The sequence below is a fragment of the Anoplopoma fimbria genome, chromosome 2 (genome assembly GCF_027596085.1).
Source record: "Anoplopoma fimbria isolate UVic2021 breed Golden Eagle Sablefish chromosome 2, Afim_UVic_2022, whole genome shotgun sequence".
Classification (NCBI taxonomy): domain Eukaryota; kingdom Metazoa; phylum Chordata; class Actinopteri; order Perciformes; family Anoplopomatidae; genus Anoplopoma; species Anoplopoma fimbria.
In genome coordinates, this window is record NC_072450.1 from 21,952,353 (window position 1) to 21,958,352 (window position 6,000).

The following is a 6,000-nucleotide window of genomic DNA, read 5'->3' on the forward strand; positions in this document are numbered from 1 at the left end:
TCATAACATACTATGTCTCAAAAGTCATTGTATACTATGTCAAAAATAAAATAAAAAGTTTAACTTCTCAAAAAAGCCATACAAGTCATAGTAAAGTATGAAATATTGTGAAAGTGTACTATGAAGTAAAAGTAAAAGTACAGTATGTTGAAGGAAGGCATAGAGTATGTCAGGGTAAATCACAGTGTAGTATTTGAAAAGTCATAAAAAAGTAAAAGTATAATATGTCGAAAAAACAAGTAGAGTATGATTTTTAATAAAAAAGTATTTAGTATGTAAGAATCTTTTTTAGCATAGTTTATTGAAAGTATGCAGTCTAAAATGTAGTCTAAAAAAGTCATAAGTGAGCATGCTTTTGCAAGTCATTAAAAAGCCAAAGTAAAATGTGTGTAAAAAGTTTTTTGTCTGAAAAAACAATACAAAAAAAAATTATTTCTTATATTTTTAAAAGTCACCAAAAAAGTAAAAGTATAGTATGTCATTAAATAGCAATATTATTTTATGTCAGAAAAGTAAGAGTGTAACTGTTTAGTTGCCTTAAAAAGTCATAGTATAGCATGGCAAAACATGTCATAATATAGTATGTCGAAAAAAGTCATGAAAAAAGTCATAGTATATTACGTTGAAAAAATTCATAGTATGTCCAAAAAAGATCATAGTATACTATGTAGAAAAAAATCATGAAAGTCATAGTATAGTATGTTCAAAAAATTCAGTTTACTATGTCAAAAAAGTAATGTAAAAGTCAAAAGACAGAATGTCTAAAAAGTCCATCCATTTCCAATGTCGAGAAAAGTCATAGTAAAGTATGTCAAAAAAAGTTATAGTATAATATATCAAAAAAGTCACAGTATATCAAAAAAGTAATTGAAAAGTCATAGAATATGACATAGTCAGAATATCTAAGAAAAAGGTCATAGTATTGTATTTCTTAAAAAGTCACATTATAGTATGTCTAAAAAGACATGTATATTATGTTGAAAAAAGTAATGAAAAAGTCATGGTACAGTTTGTCGAAAAAATAAACAAAAAGTCATTGTATTGTATGTCAAATACAGTCGTAAAAAAGTTATAGTATAGTATGTCAAAATAATCATGAAAAACTCTGTTATAAAAATGTCATTAAATTCATAGTGTGGCATTTCAAAAAGTTATAAAAATTGAATAGTATAGTGTGTTAAAAGTCTTAGGATAGCAGGTCTTAAAAAAGTAATAATATAAAATGTTGAAAAAAGTAATTAAGAGTATAGCATTTCAGAAAAAGTCATCAAAATAAATATATAGTATGTCAAAAAAAGACAGTCAAGTATGTTGAAAAAGATCATGAAAAAGTCATAGTACAGTTGGTCAAATGTATAAACAAATCACTGTATAGTTTGTTAAAAACAGGTGTAAAAAAGTTATAGTATAGTATGTCAAAATGGTCATGAAAATCTCTGGTATAATATGTTAAAAAATGTCATTAAAGTTATAGTGTGGTATGTCAAAAAGTCATAATAATCTTATAGTTAAGTATATTAGATTGAATGTTGAAAAAGTCATAGTAATAAATGTGGATAAAAGTTAAAAAAAATCACAGTATAGTTCGTCTTACAAAGTCATAAAAATATCATAGTATAGTATGTAAAAAAAGTCATTAAAAATTTGACAAATAAAGTCTTAGTATAGTATGTTGAAAAAAGTCATCGTATGGTAAGTCAAAAAATCTCATTAATGAAAAAAGTCAGTAAAAAGTCATTGTATGTCGAAAAAAGTCATAGTATAGTATGTCGAAAAAAACACACAACATTTGCCAAAGAAAGTCTTAGTATAGTATGTTAAAAAAGTAATTGAAGTGTACATCGAAAATAATGAAAAAGTCATGGTATAGTATGTCTTAAAGAGTCATGAAAGAGTCATAATATTGTATGCCGAAGAAAGTTTTAAAAAAGTCATATAAGAGCAGGGTGAAAAATAGTCAGAAGTATGAATTGTATAGTTTGTCGGAGAAAAAAAGCATTAAAGTCATTGTATAGCATGTCCGAAAAAGGTCATAAAAAAGTCATGGTATGGTATGTCAAAAAAAGTCATAAAATATCATAGTACAGTAGGTCGAAAAAAAGTGATAGTATTGTTTGTCGAAAAAAGTCATAGTAATACATGTGGAAAAAATAAATACAAAAGTCAAGGTATAGTTTGTCGAACAAAATCATAATAAATGTATGGTATATTATAACATCTTGATAAAAGACAGAAAAAAGTCATAGTATTGTAATTCATAATATAGAATTTAAAAGTATTAAATAGTAGTATGTAAAAAAAAAAGTCATTTTAAGTCATAGTATAGTATGTCGATTATCATAAAATGTAAAAAAAAAAGTGAGAAAAAAGGCTCACTATAGTATGTTGAAAGAATCGTAGTATAGCATGTTGATAAAAGACAGGAAGAAGTCATAGTAATGTATGTCAAAATAATTCATAACATAGAATATCAAAAAACTCAAAGATATATATATATATATATAAATATATATATATATATAAATACATATATATATATATATATATATATATATATATATATATATATATATATATATATATATATATATATATATATATATATATATATATATATATATAAATCGTGTAGTATGTCGAAAAAATCATAGTAAAGTATGTCAAAAAAAGTAATGAAAAGTCAAAGTATAGTATGTGGAACCTAAGTCATCGTATGGTATGTAGAACTTTTTATGAAAAAGTAATAGTATAGTTTGTCGAATAAAGGTCATAAAAAGTGACATAATAAAATATTATGTCATAAAAAATAAAATAAAAAGCCCTAGTGTAGTGTGTTCTAAAATATCTAGTATAGTATGTTGATTTAAGAATAATTCATAATATGACATAAAGCCATGGTATAGTGTATGAAAAAAATCATAAAAAGCAACAATTTAGTAAAATATAAATGATATTAAAGTATGTAGAAAAAAAAGCCATAGGATATTATATCAATAAAAGTAATATTCATAGTATAGTATGTTGTAAAAAAAAAATGTCATTGTTAAGTTTACCTAAAAAAGTAATAATTAAGTATGCCATAAAAATGCCCTTTTGAAACGTTAAAGTATTGCATGACATCAAAATATCATCCTAGAAATGTATAGTATAGTTAGCCCTCTAAAACTGTCATAGTAAAGAATGCCATTAAGAATATCATAAAAGTCCTAGTCTTGTAAAAATGCCATAAAATATGATAAACAAAATAAGTGTGGAGGCAGTTCAAAGATGAATTAACAAAGAATGAGTTTGTCATTTTAGACTTTAGTGTTTTATTGCAATAAGTCCCATCTGATCTACCAGGTTGCTGGACTCGCAAGGGCCACAGGTGGAGAAGTAAAGTACATAATCAAATACTTGTAAAGGGAGGCATGCGTCACATTATTTTTATATTTTTGCTTTTTTTTTTAACTATGTTGTGTCTATGTTTACTACCAATCGAGAGGAGAAGGCTGAATCTGACAACTCGGTTTTAATAATATTTAGCTTTGACACGGACACAGAGACACAGAGAAATGCAGCCCTTTGGCTGGCTGAATGGGTAAGGCCAGAGGTTAAAAACCTGCCAATACACTCTCCCCTTATTAGCATTTTTTGCTGATTCTGGGAACCTCAGTTATCTACCCTGTGTCCTCTGTTCTCCGTGTGTTCCAACAATAGGCCATGTTCCAAGGAACTTTAAAGAATTAAGTCTCAAACCTGGTTTCATTTGCAAACCTGGTTAGTATAGGTTATGTTGTTGATGTGCCAGAGAAGTGACCCCTTACCATGGGGTAATTCATAATCAGGTATATTGCACTGGATTGTTGGACGCATTGTGTAGGACTGGCAGTCAAATTGAACATATCAGACCATGATATCGGTTGCCCTTGTATGGCCAAGATTGGCTAATGCTCTCCCTTAGATTGTTTAGCTAGGTACCTGATGAATGAATACCAGAAGTTCCCCTCAGTTAAATGTTGACTAGATCTGGCAGAATATTTGGTTTTGATTATTGTAAGAGTGCGTAGATCATATGGTACGATCCCCTTCTTTCAATTGTATCATAATATTTACTCTGTAATTTCCTTTTCCTTTCCAATAATAGGATCTGAATACTTAATATACTGCCCTTTCGGTATGTCACATTTAAGTCTTTTACAAAAATATTCCTCTCAAGTGACTCTTGTAAAAGCTAGTCTGAGTGCTTGCTGCTCTGGCTGTTCTTTGAGTCATGTTGTTGGTCCTGGTCAGTTTTTGGCTCTCCTTTTTAGTGTCTCCAGCTCGTCCTGCAGGCTGTGTGGTTATTGTGCTGGTGAGAAGTCATCCACTGGTTTCGGGATCCATCTGTTGTGGCTGGCGTGCACCCTTGTGGGCCTCTCTGCAATCTCAAATACGATGCCAATGTGAGGAGGACCTGGTATGGTCCCTGCCACCTGGGCTAGTTTACCTTTTTTTCTGGAAGTAGAGCTGCTTTTGCTTATGTGCGTATAGCACTATGAACAGAGAAAAAGTTTTCCCAATAAGTCAGCATTTCTTTATTACATTTCCCCATGTCAGAGAGCTGGTCCAATATCTGTGTTCATTGGTTCACCAAAAGGGAATTAAAAAGGACAGAGATTATTTCTTCCATAAAACATATGCCATGCAATGTAATAAAATGTTATAGTATGGCATGCCATAAAATCCATAGTCCATTTCATAGTTTAGTATAGCATGAAATTTTTCTTTTTTTAAATTTACAATCTTAAAAAAATATATATAATCGTATATTATGGAATACAATTTCAAAGGAAAGGTCATAGTATAGTATGCCAATAAAAAGTAAACAAAATATGCAATAGTAAATTATGACATACTTTAGTCATACTATAGTATGCCATAAAAAATGTCATATTATGGGTTGCCATAAGAATAACATAGGTCATTTTATAGTATATCATAATAATGTCACAGTATAGTATGTCCTAAAAGTCCAGTAAAAAAAAGTTATAGTATAGTATTCCATGAAAATGTCAAAATGTCATACTATGTCATACAATGTCATGGTATAGTATGCCATAAAACTGTTTCATATAAAGAATTTGTTCATTATGTGTTACAACATTTGCAGCAGATTACAGGACCTGGATTCTAGAAATGTAGTGCAACGGAAATGCTCAGCGCACCATAAATAAAGAAGACCCCTCCCCCACCAAAAGATTAAGGGACACAGGCAAGAAACAGGTATTGTCAAGCTCATTTGAGATTAATGTATTAACTGCTACCTGTAATCTATCAGTTGTCAAACTTGGCTCGCTGTCACATTTTTCAGGGGAGGCAGCAGAACGTCTGGCTGACAAAAAGACTGAGAAAAAAAAAGGTCACTGCATTGCCACATTCTATTCATCTTAGTAGCTCCCCCGAACATCAATTTATTCATTTTCATATGACAACAGCAATGGGGACAACACGAAACAGCTTCACATGTGGACCAGAATTATTCATTATAATATCTTTTTCTGTCTGTACAATTATTTATGTGCTTCAATTATGGAAAAGCTGTGTGAAAGGACTCCAAATGAACTACAAAAAACTCTTGGATTTCAAAGCGAGAGCTGAGGTTTTCTGTGGGATCCAATAGATAATTTTAGATTGCTCTTGGCAAAACCCTGTGACCGTAGAAAGAATTAATTCAGTTTCACTGTATAGTTGGGAAAATTCAGTTTGAGTGCTGTATGTTCAGCTGAACCATCTAATCCTCCGGCATAGATTTTTATTTAAATAACTGATTTATTCTGTGCTTTATATTTACATTCAGAACTTTTGATTGACTTTCACACAACTGTACAAATTTAGAATTCAATTAATTTAAGTAATTAGTTAGCACTACTAGTACTAGTAACTAGTACTCTGTTTCTTTTTCAGCAAATGACTACAAAAGCATGCAGGCCATAAAGTCACCAATAGACAGCAGAGATGTTTATGTTGGTAAACACTTTG